Genomic DNA, 16,189 nt, shown 5'->3' with positions numbered 1-16,189 from the left:
AGTGAGGGCCCAGTCACGTGCAGCCAGAGGCAGCCAATTAAAGTTAATTGGCCACCTGTTGATGAGAAGCCCCTGGAGGCAGAGGCCACTGTTGGACTTTGGAGAGGCCTATGCTTGCCCCTCTGCCTGCGACCTGCCCTCCTACCCACAAATACCTGCCCTGTTCTGACTAATGAGCTGGTGCCACTGAGGGAGGAAGCTACAGGGGGAGGACACAAGCTGCCAAGAAGCACTTTCTCCTAATAAACTTTCCAGGGACGCTCCTGAAAGCCACGGTTGGATTCTCCCATGAATGTAGCCCCAGGTGCTGAGGGGCAGAGGCACAGAGCAACAGCTCATTTAGCAGGGGACAAATGGCCTCCTTTCAGCCCAGCAGATAAAACATCCTGCTCAGATAGGGCCCTGCACAAGACAAGCAAGACACAGGGGAGATGCCCAGCACCTCCCAGCTCAAGAGAGCCCGGGATGGCTTCAGGAAGAGAACAGAAAGGTGGTGTCTCTTTCAACCAAGCCAGAAGGCAAAAGCAATGTGAGAATAATGTTGCAATCAAGATGAACATTAGCAGTCACAGGCTTTTATGGGTGTGCACACGGCCCTCCTAGACTATAGCGTAGGTCTCCACCCACCATCTCTTTACAACAACTTCAAACAGCGCTAGAGAAGAGAAGCGGCTTCCCCACCTTACTGAAAAGTACCTGGTTGATGGGGGTGGGGCCAATGCTAGGGAATTGGAAGCTTGAGGCCAGAGTCACACAAACCCAGCACCGTGGCCATGGTTCAAGTCAAACCTCTGCATTCCAAACCCAGACTTTTTAATCTTCCTGCTATGTTTGTTTGGTTAAGGGAGTTGTTTCATTTTTGATCACAGTATATTAAGAGTAGAAAACCAGACATATTAAACAGCACAATTAGCCCACCTGCTGCTGGTCCCCGACACACACACACACACACACACACACAGAGAGAGAGAGAGAGAGAGAGAGAGAGAGAGAGAGAGAGAGAGAGAGAGAGAGAGATTTTCACAATTTCTCCCTCTTCCACCATCTACAATTCAACCTCTGATAATGAAGACTATTTATGCAAAAGTAATAATAAAAACATGGTGGTGTCTCTTTAAGACAGTAGATGCCAGACACCGGGCTGCTTTGGGTTATAATAAGGACGTAAGACAGAAAGGCTGGTAGGAAGGGAGAAACACGCACATGAGAGTCAGTAGTGTTCCCCCCACACAGTAGGGGAGCAATCACTGTGCGCTGAATTGAACGTAGTAAAATAAGCAAGGAGCCATGGGGAGAAGAGAGAGAAGGTATTCTGTGGAAACCCGGCTGCTCTCTGTAAGACGCTCTGCTGGGAATTTGGCACAGGGAAGACATTTGCCACCTTCCAAGCTGGTTCCCAACATCAGTTGGAAGCTGCCACTGTCAGAACATCACACATGGAAAGAGAGCACAGCAGGACATGGGCTTCCAAGGGGACCCTGGGAAATGCCTGAGCTTCGCAGCAGTCCTGATACTGGGTCACCCCAGTGTCATGTTCTCTTTCTCTTTCTAAGGAGAAGTGTTAGGGCAGAGAGAAGGTTGTAAGGAAGGCAGGGTTGTTAGTGAAATTCCGGTGACAATACAGTCGCCAAGGCCTGATGCCAGTAGGCACACTCCTTCACCGCTGTTGAGCTCTTCCAGGGGTGAGTTTGCCTGGTGGGGAATTCTGTCAGTTTCTTACTTTTCATTCTTCAAGGCACTGGTGGTTTCAAAGCACTTTGAAGTATGCTAGAAATATCTTCAATCACCACTTCCCACCCCCCTCCTCAAGAAGTGGCCAAAGGATCATCACCATAGATTGGTCAACAGCAATAATAACAATAATCCCAGTCTGACCAAAATAGCCAACTTTCTTTCCTCTGTATTTCATTGGAGTACCTCACATGTATTATTTTATTGGCCCTTTGAAAAATAATCCTGTGATGTTTAACTTGGCAGTGGTTGTACAGTGACATGGTGACAGGGTCACATGGTCACTTTAAGGCCTGTGGCCCTCACCAGGACCCTTGTAGTCATTTGCATAACCACTATATCCTAGACATTTTCCTAGCTGCTAGGATACAAAGATCAAGACAGTGCAACTCGGGGAAGTTCTCATAACTCAGGTAGTCAGAGAGACCAAAGTTCACGGCAAGTGTAGACATGAAGAGATGGCTGGGGGCTTCGGGCCTTGTGGAAGGGAGCACAAAGGGCTCCTCGAAGGAAATGATGCCTCAGTCTGGAAGAGGAGGTGAAACTTTGTCAAATGACAAATGAAGGGCAGGGGTGGGGGTGTAGAGGGCAGTAGGTACAGAGACAGGAAGGACAGCAGAGCATAGTCATGGGCAATGGTCTTCTCAACAGTGCAGAAGGGAGAGAGGGCCGGGTGGTAGGCAAAGAGAACACCAGAAAGAAATGAAATTGAGAAAATGGGTTTGAATGGATATCTGTCAGGCCAAGGAGTTTGGAGCTCATCTTGAAGGCTAAAGCAGCTTCTGGGGTTTTCTGAGCAAGTGTGTGATGTTCTAAAGAAACATTCACTCCACAGTTCCACTCTACTATCTAGGGGGCGTAGCAAGCTCACAGCCCTTCCAGCCTCTCCTCTCAAAGGAAAGGGGTGATTTGCTCTTCCGGTAAAATCAAAAACAGCCAACAAATGTGGAAGAGAAGCAGCTATGCTCTAGGCTCAGGCAGGGTCATGGCTGCCCTAAATTTGTGCTCATTTTATTTTTATGCAGAGCCCCCATGACCATGGAGTATCCAGAGACATTAGTTGATATGCTTCCATGAGGTTTGAGAGATGGGTTCTAAGCGAGCAAATATTGGTGCACAGAGTAACCTCAGAGCAGCTTGGATGAAGAACTCCTCCCACCCTGTCCCTAGAAACAGTATTGTCCTCAACTCCCCAAAAAATCTCAGGGTATAATGAGTTTCTACCTTTAAGTCCAAGTAGGGCTCTCAAGTTTCTCTCAGTGTTCCATGAAAGGCCAACTGTGCACTCCAAAAGGGACAAGATGAACTGTACCCATCAGCTTAGACTAATTTAGAAAATACCAGAAGCTACACAGCCTAAATGTTCTGATCAACTTTAAGAGCAATAAGACTTGTGATTTCATCTTTGACTAAGTTGGGCTCACCTCTTATTTAATTTTTAAGTTGAAGAGAAAAAGAATACTTTTACGCATCTTCCCTGGAAGCCTCCTTCCCCTTTCAAAAGGAAAACAAATGCCATTCTACTTTGCAAACAGGGAGAGCAGTTGTAATCATCCACGTGGCCAAAGCAAACTCAATTCCAGAGCCAGCCCAGAGTAAGGGGAGGTTTGCTTTTGTACTAATCAGGCAATAGGAGCCTGTGGGGTGCAGAGACTTCAGGAGGAAGATGAAGATTGATTATCTGGGGACCTGTCATAAAAAACAGTCAGATTCACAAGCCCTCAAACTCACTTGTTTCATTCACGGGGGGCTGATGTCCCCCTTGACACTCAGCGAGTTTTCCCAACACATCTGTGTGTAAAGCATGTGGCCTCCATACCCAAACCTCTTATAGCTGGAAATGGGAGTTAAGCAAAAACTAAGGACAGCTAACCTTGAGTAGAATTATAAAAATTTAGACAGGACAACATGGACTAAAACACAGGTAAAAAAAACAGCCAAGAAGTCCAAAGGGTCCTCAAACCTTGAATTATTGGTTACTTCAAATCTTTTCTTGTATTTTTCATTATTAGAACAAGGAGGGAAAGACTGGAAACCAAGCTGTTCTTGCAGCAGGACTCTCTCAGCCTTCACATAGCAGGGGGTGGGCACAGAAAAAGTGGGCGATGTCTGCCTTGCACACAAACTCTGGCAAACTTACAAGCAAGCTGAGAGGACACCAGAATGTGAAGAGTCAGAGGGACTGCTTGCTGTGTCTACCAATACCCGTTCTCCTCATCTTCCAAAAATGGAAGCTCCATTCTGGCATAAATCCACTCAAAATAAAAACAATAATCCTTAGTCTCTCTTCTGTTAGGAATGAGAATACAAGACTAACTTGTAGGTGTGACTCCCGGCCGTGTCCTTAAAATACATGGGAGCTCCTCTTCTGCTCCGTTTATCCATTCCTACCGTCTGGCCAGAATGAGGACATGGTGATGTCACATCTTGGACCATGAAGATGGCATGGTACCCGAGGGATGAGGAATCATCTAGTTAAGGGGTTGGAACCTATGACTTCCTGGCTCACAGCCTCCCTGTGGGCTCAGACATGTACAAAACTGAGACATGAATGACTATCATTATAAAGACACCTTTGAAACACTTTGTTTAGGGCCTTGGCTATAAGCAATTGGACTGATGTGCTAATTCACGGAGAAGGCATGTCACCATATCAAGGAGTTTCACTTTAACAGAATACAGTTGCAAGGAAAAAACTAACAGTGCAAGCCGGGCGGTGGTGGCGCACGCCTTTAATCCCAGCACTCGGGAGGCAGAGGCAGGCGGATCTCTGTGAGTTCGAGACCAGCCTGGTCTACAAGAGCTAGTTCCAGGACATGCTCCAAAGCCACAGAGAAACCCTGTCTCGAAAAACAAAAACACAAAAAAACAACAACAAAAAAAACTAACAGTGCAACAAAAGTTACATCTCTACTGGAAAGCGACACTCTTCAGACAGGGAAATGGCACTCAGGCCACACCTGGTGGCTATGAACTCATCACCTACCGCTCTTTCAAATGGGCATAATTCCTGATTATATTAGTTCACAGCTATAGCTAATACAGATTGAAATACAAGAGCACTGAACATAAAACTAGATCAGCTGACAATACCAAGACAAGAAGCACAATCCGACAGTAAAAAGGAAGACACGGAAACATAAACCATGGATATGAGAAGAATCAATCCACACATAAAAATATAATTTTAAAATCTACGAGGTCAGATGTCTGGGGCTTCTCTTATTTAAAGGCAAACAATCTTGTGTCTCAAAATAGCCTATAAGCATATCGAGTGTAAGCTCAGCGTAATAACGGATGTTCACAACAATATTTCTGAATCATTCTATTTTGGAAAGCATGGAAGTAATTCATTTATAAGTATTTTCAGAACATTAGTCATCTTGAAACTTTGCTTATTTGAAATATCTCAGTCCATGTGACACCATGCACATAAATTATTCCACACAGACCATAGTTAGCTGAAATATATTTGGGTAGCCCATGCATGGTCAATGTTTATAGTCATGTGTTTTCTAGCTCCACTTCTCAGGCCTTGCCTAGAGGTAATGACCTAGAGATGAATTATACACCCTGACTGTGGGTCTAGTCATCGCTGCTGTCAGGAAATGCCTAGTCTGGTTTAGACACAAACAAAGAGATCATTATAACTTGGATCACGCCTCTATGTGGGGGAAATAGATGTGATATAGATAAATGAAAAGGAATATCACCATCCACCATATAAAAGGTGTTCTGATGAAATGAGACATACCTAACCCAGAGGAACGCTGGGCAAAGATGATGAATGGGGGACTCCAAGTCTCATAATGAATATGAAAAGATGCTCCTGCCTATCAAACACCTAGAAAATACAAAGCAGGGGAGCAACGCAATACCACCCCATTGCCTGTGAGGCTCAAGAAAAAGAATGATCGCGCTTGCTGCCAGCAAGAGTGGGAAAGGTTACTCTGTACATGGGAAGGAAACATGAGTTAATGCGTTCCTTGGAAAGTTATATGGCGCCATCTACTATACTTTAAGAGAGACCTATCCTTCCACTGAGGGAAATTACTTTGGGGCATCTACTCGTACGAGTTACAGCATCAATAGAAACAGTAAATGTACAAGGCTGGCAATTTCAGAATCATTTATAAAAATCTGTGAGCAAAATTAAATTCATGTCAGCAAGGAAATGGCAGAAAAAGCTGTGGCATATTTGTTCTATTAAAAAGTATATAGTCATTGACAACAGCAGTGTATCCATACCAACTTACTCAAAAAAGGCTGCTTTGTGTGTGTATCTGTCTGCCTGTCTATATGTATGTGTGTGGTGTGTTTGTCTGTGTTTGAATACACATATGTATAAATGATAGTAGAAGAAAATTTAGGTCATTAAGTTAATTTGTAAACAATCAAAAATCTATTAGAAAGTAGATGTCCAAGATAAAATATTATAAAATTAAATATACAAACAGATGCGATTTATGTGTGCATGTATACATACGCGCATATAAATCAGAAGAATCACAAAATGATAGATAACACAAAGGACTGTAATTTGATTGGATTTTTACTAACATCTTATTTTTCTAGACTTCATTTTTACAACTAAACTCTATCATTCATATGTTATAAAATGATAAAGAAACAAAACCACCCGTATCAGTGGTGTTCAAGATTGGTGTACCTCAGTCAAAAGAGTGACTGCAGGCCGAGGTAGCTGACCTGAGAAGTAAGTGACCAGGCCATACAAAGGAAGTGTGAAAAGAGTTGCTGCAGGCAGGAGAAACTGTATAAGTGAAGGTGTTTAGGGAGAAAGAATTCAGGGATTATGGAGGCGTTCTGCCTTAGAGACAGCAAAAAGTTCAAAATTCGGAAGCAAACAGCGGAAGTTGTGTCTGCAGTAGACCAACAGCTGCAATAGACGTGGTCATCATATTGCATTTACAAAATGATCTTGACTTAACATTGACAAACGAAAGCAGTGTGGCTGTTAGCCGGCTCCACAAATGAACACATATTTTGAGAGCTTAGGACCCTGTCCATGCTGACACCATGTGTTATACTCAGATATAAACTTCAGTTTGGTGACATTTTCATTTTAAACCCTCCTTCCTGTTGGTTTCCAACTTCCCTGTAAATATTTGCTTGGAAAAAAATGTCACTAAAAGATCTAAACTCCAGCAGGGGCGGGGGTCATTTTGAAACACAAAGCTGCTGCATTTTGCATGTTAACTAAAGAAGTCTAAGACCTGTGGCTCAGAGCTCATTTCAGGAAAGAGATGCCTTTATTTATTGAAAGCCAATAAATACAAATGAATTTTTTAATATTCACACTCGTTTAATAGGAACATGTGCTTTGACAGGTAAATTAAAAGGTCATCTGATGTCACCAGGTCACCTGTTTTTTGCAATGTGGCTATTTGGGGAGTCTTTTTTAATAATATAGTATTCTTGCACTGTCACTACTAAGAAGATAATAATACCGCTTCCTTGTGCAAACCAAAAAGTGACACACTGTGGTCCTCTGCAGCTGATGCCAACCCTAGAAAAGCTCTTCTCTCTGACACAAAGTGTCTTTCACTCTCTGTCCCAGGCTTCAGAACACAAAGGACCCAGTTTACCTATCCCCATCTCTCTATTAGAACACATGGCAGGTAATGTCGTTATTATATTTCTAAGGAATTGAAAACGATAAACAAAACATCAGGCAGCATTTCATATAGCTGTCAGCTCAATAGGAGGAAAAGACAGGAGGAAAACTCAGTTAGTAAAATGCAATACTATAACTTTTTAGACAGTAGTCCCACTGAGCATTGAGATGATAAAAGAAATATAAGAAAGTGTTCAGGATTTCATGCTTAGCTGGATGTTAAGAGCAGCAACAACTGGGTGGTGGTGGTGCACACCTTTAATCCCAACGCTCAGAAGGCAGAGGCGGGCAGATCTCTGTGAAGCCAGCATGGTCTATACGACAAGTTCTCAGATACCTAGAACTGTTACACAGAGAAAACCTGTCTCAAAAAACAAAACAAAACACACAACAATAACAAAAGAGCAGCAACACGCACCAGTGAGGAAATCCCAGACAAAGGAACTGAGAACTGACATTAACACCAGACCTACTACAGGGTCACAATCCCAATCCTAGTCTTAGTAGAGATGAGACTCCCAGCCTTCTAGAACCTCATAAGACTTAGTCTCCTAATAGAAAAATATGATATTGTTTTGATATAATGGAATAGCATGGGAAGTACCATAAGCAAAAGATAAAACATCTTGCTGGGCGGTGGTAGCACAGGCCTTTAATCCCAGCACTCGGGAGGCAGAGGCAGGCAGATCTCTGAGTTCGAGGCCAGCCTTGTCTACAAGAGCTAGTTCCAGGACAGGAACCAAAAGCTACGGAGAAACCCTGTCTTGAAAATCCAAAACAAAAAAAAAAAAGAAAGAAAGAAAGAAAGAAAGAAAGAAAGAAAGAAAGAAAGAAAGAAAGAAAGAAAGATGAAACATCTCAGTAGAGACAGCTTTTGTTAAACCATCAGCAATAATGCTGTTGGTGTTGCTAGTACTACTGCTGCTGCTGCCGCTGCTACTGATGATGTTGATGATGCTGATGATGATGCTGATGCTACTGATGTTATTGCTGCTGCTGCTACTGACAATGCTGATGATACTTATGATGCTGATGCTGATCCTGATGCTGATGGTGATGATGATATTGATGCTGATGATGATGCTGCTGATGCTGATGATGCTGATGATGATGGTGATGCTGATGGTGATGGTGATGATGCTGATGATGCTGATGGTGATGATGCTGCTGATGATGCTGATGATTATGCTAATGCTGCTGCTGCTGCTGATGATGATGATGATAAGGTGGTGTTGGTGGCAGCGGTGGTAATGATAATGGTGGTGGTGGTAACAATGGTGCTAATAATGATGCCAGAGGTAGTTCCAAATGCTTAGAAACTGTAGTATTTCACAGAGCTCCCAGAATCTTGTATAACTGATCAGTGAGGAGTACAAGTCACTTATTTTAAATCCCAGCTCCACTGGTTGGCATCTTATGTTCTTCCCAGGTGGAATGTGAAGATAAACCAAGTTTACACATCTGAAGCCTAGAGAGCAAAACCTTGCACATAATAAATGTTTTTTCCTCTTAAATGGAGCTCTTGGACAGAAGGGTCTGCAAGGCTATTCTCTAATATGCCAGGTGGTTAGCAACAGCAATCCAGACGCAACTCAGCACAGTGGGAAAAGCACCGTTTCCTGGGTCCAAAGGGCTTAAGCTGGATGTAGGCTCTTCATGCACCACGATCCAGGACAAGGGACTCAATGTCTCTGCTCCTTGGTTAGAATTGCAGCAAAGACTTCATCATTGCCATGTTGGCACCATTTAACTGAGGATAAAGTGAAGACCATAACACTATTCACAGGATTAATACAATGATAGAATACGAGAATGGCGGATGCAAGTTCAACCACGTGTCTGACTTACAGGAGGCCGGCAGTAAGTGAATAAGTAGAATTCTAGTGCATTACCCTACCCAAAAGTCAAATATCAAATCCACTCTCTTATGGCCTGCAGTACCTACTGCAACACTAACAAATTATTCAAATTCATAGTTTTCAGCCATCCTATAGGACCAGAGGTCACATCAACAACTATTCCCCAGAGTCCCAAGCCATATAATTCTAATTAAATAATACCTTAAATGCAGTTGAGTAGAACCAGGGGATAGAAGGCTCACTTAAGAAAATGGTTACAGAAAATGTTGACCCTTCTAGTGCTTTAGTCTCCAGACATGGGTGACAGTAGAGCCCAGCCCTTTCCGGTAGGAATGTCTCTAGCCACCCTTTGTGCACACCACTGACTCACGGTACACAACTAAAAGCAACAGGTTTTACTCCTTTCTAGGATCAGCTCTTACATGTAAGGATACACAATGACCCATGAGCTCAAGTACCTGGGCTAGGACTCTACCTTCTACTGTCTCTAGAGGCTTGACTAATGTATGTGAGACAGACATTTTTTTCTGTAGAAAGAAATTGACACCTGTTCTATTTACTTTTCAATAGCTGTGAAGAGGTACAATAGCCAAGAAAACTTATAAAGAAGTATATTGAGGGTTTATAGGTTCAGAGGGCAAGTCCACGACCATCATAAGAGGAACAAGACGGCAGGCAAGCAAGCAAACATGGTGCTGAAGCAGTAGCTGAGAGCTGACATCCTGTTCCATAAGCATGAGGCAGAGAAGAGGAGCTAGCTGGATATGTCATGGGCTTTCAAACCTTATGCCCATTCCTGGTGGCATAACTCTTCCAACAAGGCCACACCTCCTAATCCTTCCCAAACAGATCTACCAATTAGAGACCAATTATTCAATATATGACCCTATGAGAGCCATTCTCATCCAAACCACCACACCAACTCACTGGAAAAGTAACTGAAGGCTTGGGCTAGGAGACTCTAAACTTTCATGTTCTGAGAAAATACTGGGTGCATAAAACTATAGTGCTTATATCTGATGCTCTCAGGTCTTTATGTGGTGAAATAGAAAGCAGACAGACAGTAAAATGAAGGTCTGAGTTTCAACTGTCCTTTTTCTTTCTGACCTCTTGAAGCCTAGTGTTCTTCTGTAAAAGTAAGGATTGTGGTGTCATCACATAGGGTGATGGTGCACTTAATGGGGCTATTCAGTGAACATTTTAAAATAAACTCAGTTCATATTATTGTCTCATCGTTTCAAATGATCCCAGTGGCTTGCAGTGCTCATATTTCCCACAGCTGCTGGGCATCACCTACATGTGCATCTTCTGCCTTAAGGAGCATGTGTGTGCCTGCCTGTACTCCATGGTCCACAGATACAATCTGGTTAGGAAAACATGGCATTAAGCCCGAGAAGCAGCACAAATGTTTAGCAATGTATGTTCAACATAGACAGTATGTATTTAAACAATCAAGGGAGGGATTGTTATATTTATCTTAAATGGTAGTGTACCATTTGACTGAAAAATTTTATTATTTTGTAAACAAAAAAATTAAAGCAAGAGAAAATAAGAACCGGTGTTGGGGCTCATGCCCATAAACCCGACACTCAGGAGGCAGAATCAGGAGGAATGCTGTGAGTTTAAGGCCAGCTTAAGGTCTGTAGTGAGCTCTAGAATAGCAAGAAGGTCTCAGAGTAATGCTCTTTACAAAAAGAGTAAAGGGAGAGTGGGCAGAGGGAGAGAGGGGGGAAGGAGGGAGGGAGGAAGGGGGTAGAGAAAATAAGGAACAATGGGATAATGTTAAGGGCTCTGACCATCCTTTAGAAGCTCCTAAATGAAGTGGTCAGTAAACTGTAATCATGCCTGTGCTAATCGCTTGTGGTATGCCCTGGAAGGAAAATGAACTGTCCCTTGCTTTGAAGGAATGTACAGTCTGTTGGAATATATAGATCCTGGAAACTCCTGATACCTACTTCAAAAGATGTGTGTGACAAGAACAGAGGGAAGAGGAGCTCCACGAAAGACAAGGGTCTTTGTGTGATATTCCTTGTAAGATGGTCCTTGAGTGATGAGTTCAGCTCCCTAGACTGAAGAACAACATGGTGGTTTCCAATGGGTAAAACAGCCAAGGTACCAGTACATGTAGAATGCCAACAGGATACAAATGCATATGTAGACACAGGTGGATGTAAGTGTGGCCTGCATCAGTGTGTGAGGGATGCAATACAGCTGTGCCTGTGTGTACTTGTGCACGCGTACAAGTCTGTGTTGGCACGGCTAGGAAGCAAATAGGGATATGGTTTTGGATATGTGTGATTGGATGTATGGGTATAAATAGACGGTGTATATATGTGAAAGTTTGTGACACTGCTTGTGTGTGCATGAGCTTATCTATTTATAAGCACACTTGTAAATGTGTGAATAATATACTATGTGTATATTTGTCAGCAAGATTATATATATATACAAGAGTGTGTGATGCTGTAAGTATACCTTGGGTGTGCATATGTGAGATGAATGAAGCATGTGCATATGTGTGTGACAGCATGTGTGTCTGTGTATGTATGTTGGGATGTATGCCAGGCTGTATGCTTATATTAGCATTACTGTATGTATGTATAAGTTGTGATTTGTGTGATTCTGTATGCATTGGTATGAGGGGGTACAGTACTGGATGCAAGTCATGGGGTGTATTATTGAAATGCATGTGTAAAACACTGGGAGGGAGGGAGGGAGGGAGGGAGGGAGGGAGGGAGGGAGGGAGGGAGGGAGGGAGGGAGGGAGGAGGCCAACCAGTGAAAGCCCTTGATGTCTGTGGTCAGGAATTTGAATAATATGCTCTAGGCAGTGGTGTGCCCTTTCTGGTTTTGATCTGGGAAGAAATGTGATCAAAGGCATGTTTTAGAAAGATCATATCAGCTGCAGATGGGCCTGTTCCAGAGGGCAGAAGATTAGCGGGGAAGCCTAAGTAATGCCTGCGTGGGGGTTAGGAGGCCAGAGAAGAGAAATGGCTGACTTATTTTTCTATTACCTCACTATCCTTCACTTTATTTCCCTAAGGTTAAATAAATAGTACACACACACAAAAAAAAGTTGTCCATTCCATGGAAGAAAGATCCCCAAACAAAAGGACACATCTTTCAAATCATTAGTTGCTCAGCCTCACTTGATCCAGCCAAAAGCAAGCTCTCCACTGGGCACAGCAGCACTACCCTATAAACACAGCAGTCCTGACCCCACTGCACCAACGGGGAACCCCAGGCAAGGATGAGAGGATGCGAAATGGACTAGCAGGCTCTCTGCGATTCAACACTCATTTAGTAACTGTCTGTTCGTATCAAAGGTGCGTAGCAGGCAGCAGCCTCTCTGGAACAACTCTTGGGCAGCTTAAGGTCTTCTCTCACTTTTTTTCCCCCAAGCCAAATGGGTAGGACACGACTTGCTTCATCTGAGCACTGTTCTTTCTCTTGGTGCTAATGTTACTGTTTTCTGTCCCTGTCCCCTGAATCCCCTCCACATCCTTTTCCTCCGCCCCATCTCTCTTTTTTCTTTCCCGCTCTCTGACTGTATCTGAAATCTTGGCTTTCTCTGTCTCTGTATCTTCATTTCTCACCATTCCACCACCACCCCTTTCTGTCTTCCTCTTCCTCTCTCATTGTTCTCTTCCCATATATCTTCCTGCTATAAAAGGAGGGAAAAGTAGTCTATTTTAGTAAAAGAGCAAGGTCTTGACTAGCACTAGAATCTACAACAAATATAATCACTGCAAAGCAATTGGCTAAGTTGAGCTTCTAAGGGGAGAAAAAAAATCCTTAGCAAACAGCAAGCACTGTTTTTGAAGCCACTCATTTTGAAGAAAAGAAGAGCAACAGACGGCTGGCAGTTGCCCCCTGGACACCAGCATCACCAGGTACTCTTCTAAATGGGTAATTCCTATTTGCTAAGCAGCCCCAGCCAGCTCCCTCCCTCTGCACTGGGAAGGATCTGGCTCTAGCGCCACATTGCACTGCCCAGCTATTCCTCCCACCCAGCACAGCAAGGGAAAAAAAAGGCATAAAATTCAGAACCAGCTCCTGTCAGCACTGCAGGCATTGCAGAGACCACTTGGTCCAAACCCCGATCAGATCACGGGTAGAGATGGGAGCTCTGAGACCATGAAACCCAAAGGGATCCCATTACCGGAAATCTCAAACATAAGACCTGTTGCAAAACCTTGTCTGTCCAAGGAAAGACCTCCAGGTTTTTGCCTTGGGAACAGAATTCTACTGCCTTATATTCAGGTGTCTAAATAGATAGCAGCAGCTTAATCTCGGCACAAAAAAGGAGTTTAAAAGGCTCACGGTGCCTTTGGAATGCACTGCATGCACCCTGCAAAGGAGATGTGATGGGGAAGTGTGCAGGCAAGAAGGCTGCAGCGGTGGAGGGCTCTACGCTCTGAAGACCTTTTTAATATGGCTGTATTGTAATACTGCAGTGCCAAACCCCACCAGTGGTTCCAAAAAAGAAAAGGGGGGAAAAAAGCCTCGCTATGCAGCAGAACTTCCCAGCCCTGGAAACAGATTGCCTCCCTTTTGCACCCATTTAATAATGGCTTTATTTAGCACAGTCGGGGGAGATGTGTGTTCTGCTAGGCAGTGCACAGAAAGCTCTGTCTGCAACGCCACGATTCTTCCTACATGAAACTAAGATGCAATCCTCTAAACTCAGCTTCTCGAAGCATAGCAACGCCACTGCGAGGAGGTGCGATTCACAGAGGGAGCCCCTTGGAGGTTTGTATGTGTGTGTGGTGGTGGCGGGTCAGGCAGGCAAGGGGACACACCTTTCCTCCAAGCCGTTAGATACTCCATGCTGCCTGCAAAGTCCACCCAGACTGCGCTGTCAAGGGTTAATTTCCTTAGCAAAAACTAAAACACACATACACCCTACTCCGTCAATCCCCCACCATCTCGGTCACCAGCGCATATTTGAATCCTCTTAATCTTAAATTCCAGAAACCCTCCCCCACGCCCCATCAGTCCTATCTTTTGGGAACAGCTCCTGCACCTGGGCTCGATTCCTGCCTCATCACCAATGGAAAGCCCAAAGAGCCCGGCATAATTATTTTTCTACAAGGTTATGCCTAATTGGCCACTAACCTAATTGATTAATCATCTCATTTTTCAAAGCAGCATCCAGGAGTCAGGCTAGCACGGAGATGGGAAAACATGTATGCAATGGTCCAAGGGGTAAAAAATACAGACCTAGGGAAAGACCCCCAGCCAGCTAAATTGAAGTGGCCAGAAATGAAAAGAGAACGCCACGACACGAGCAGGGAAATGCGCACGACCATAGGAGGACCTAACCAGAAGCCTCTAAACTGCCAGAGTCCGGCAGGCTCCAACAGGAATGAAGTTGTTTTCCCTGGGGACCGAAGGGTTAAATGACTGCGCGTCAACCCTGTCTCCTCGGTGCTGGAGGGGAGCTGAATGCACTTGTCCCCTTCTCAGGCAAATCCCCCCTAGTGGTCCTAAGGGTCGCCCCGGCTTTCTGATCACAACTTGCTCCTCTGTGCGCGGCCCTCATCTGCGCCTTTGCGCGCTACCCAAAACTTTGCGCACACTGCGGCCGCCGCCTGGCCGCTTTGCGCGGCGGAACGCGCCACCAAGTCCAAGTGCTGCGGGCAGCTCTTCCGCAGGCAACGCCGCACGGCTTTGGGCATCAGACTTTTCCTCCGCCTCCAGTCCCCACGCAGGGGCTCCCTCGTGGCTGCGGGAACGCGCCTCCCTGCCCGCAGTGGGCATCGCGGCCGCGGCGCTGCGGACCACCACCCTGCAGTCTCCCTACGGCGCCCACCAGACGACTGGACGCCTGTGGCCACCCTTGCCCTGACGCGCCCACCCCAGCCTTCCACGCTGCGGCCACCGGGCGCAACACCTTCTCCTACCTTCCAGCCGCTGAGGACCACACTGCCAGCTCAGCCCTCTAGACTCATCATCCTATGGTTGCAGAACAGGGCGTCCGGACTCTGCTTTTGTTCCCTAGGGCGGAGAGGTCCGTGCGGGGCCAAGGAGCGGGAGATGCCACGGAGCTGGGTATCTGGGAGAAGGGAGGCTCACTCCCAGCAGCTCTGCTGGCAGCAGTAGTGGCGGCGGCGGCAGCCGTGGCAGCAGCAGCAGCAGCAGTAGAGATAGTGCCGGCTCTCTGCAGGCTACATCTTTCATACCTTATACATCACTACCGAATTCCCCCGAATAGGAGAGCCCTTCAGCATTTCGCCACCTAACGCTGGAGCTGGGGCTGGCAGCAGTGATTTGGCTGGACCTGGCCACAGTATGGACTCTGTTAAGAAGACAGGACCTCAGTACCCACTCGCCACTTGCAGACTCCCTCCTAGACAACAACAGCACCTCCTATAACCATCCCTGGTCTCCCAACAGCTCTCTGCTCAGGCGTTCTGTGTCTGCTCCCAAGAAGGTCTGGGCTTTAGGACAAGCAACAGTGATTTATTATGGCAACTCGTTCCCAGCTGCCTGTTTGGAGCTTCCCAAGGAGTGTCTTCCCACGGGATCTTGGTGCTGCAGATGCACCCTCATGATTGCACACCTCGGGAGCAGGCTTGTTTGTAGGCAGTGGGGCAGGCAGGAGAGGCGTCCACTTGCAGCTGTGAGACCTTAGCAAATTACCAAATGTTTGAGTCCGTGTTGCTTCATCTCTAAAATGGGAATCAGATGAGTTTTCCTGTAAGGTTGCGGTGAGAACAACCAAAATAAGCACAAAGTGGAGCGCCCCAAACAAAGCTTTTCCTTCCTTCTCCCAATGAAAGCCTGCCCTTCCGTAAAAAAAAAAAAAAAAAAAAAAAAAAAAAAAAAGCGACAATTCACAATTCACTCAGTAAATATTTGCCACGAGTTTGCCTCTGTCTTATGCCAGCTTCTATTTTATAGAATAGGATAGAGCTTGCCTTGGATTGTCTTCCATAGTAAAGACACAGAAAGTGGGCAAA

General features: G+C 45.2%; 1 protein-coding gene across 3 annotated transcripts in view; it reads right to left on the bottom strand.

Moving 5' to 3' along the window:
* The window catches only part of Dab1 (DAB adaptor protein 1), a 1,119,830-nt gene extending 1,104,405 nt beyond the window's left edge, over positions 1-15,425 (bottom strand). For 2 of the 3 annotated variants that reach the window (XM_075945172.1, XM_075945177.1), the window contains exon 1: positions 15,131-15,424. The gene's annotated coding sequence lies outside the window, so the exon portion shown is untranslated. Of the gene's footprint in view, positions 1-15,130 lie in introns of all 3 variants that reach the window. The other variant, XM_075945176.1, reaches the window with a different exon arrangement.
* Positions 15,426-16,189: the final 764 nt, after the last annotated feature.

The sequence above is a fragment of the Microtus pennsylvanicus genome, chromosome 13, assembly GCF_037038515.1.
Source record: "Microtus pennsylvanicus isolate mMicPen1 chromosome 13, mMicPen1.hap1, whole genome shotgun sequence".
NCBI classification, from domain to species: Eukaryota; Metazoa; Chordata; class Mammalia; order Rodentia; family Cricetidae; genus Microtus; species Microtus pennsylvanicus.
The sequence above is the reverse complement of the archived record's forward strand: the minus strand, read 5'-3'. Positions and strand labels throughout refer to the sequence as shown.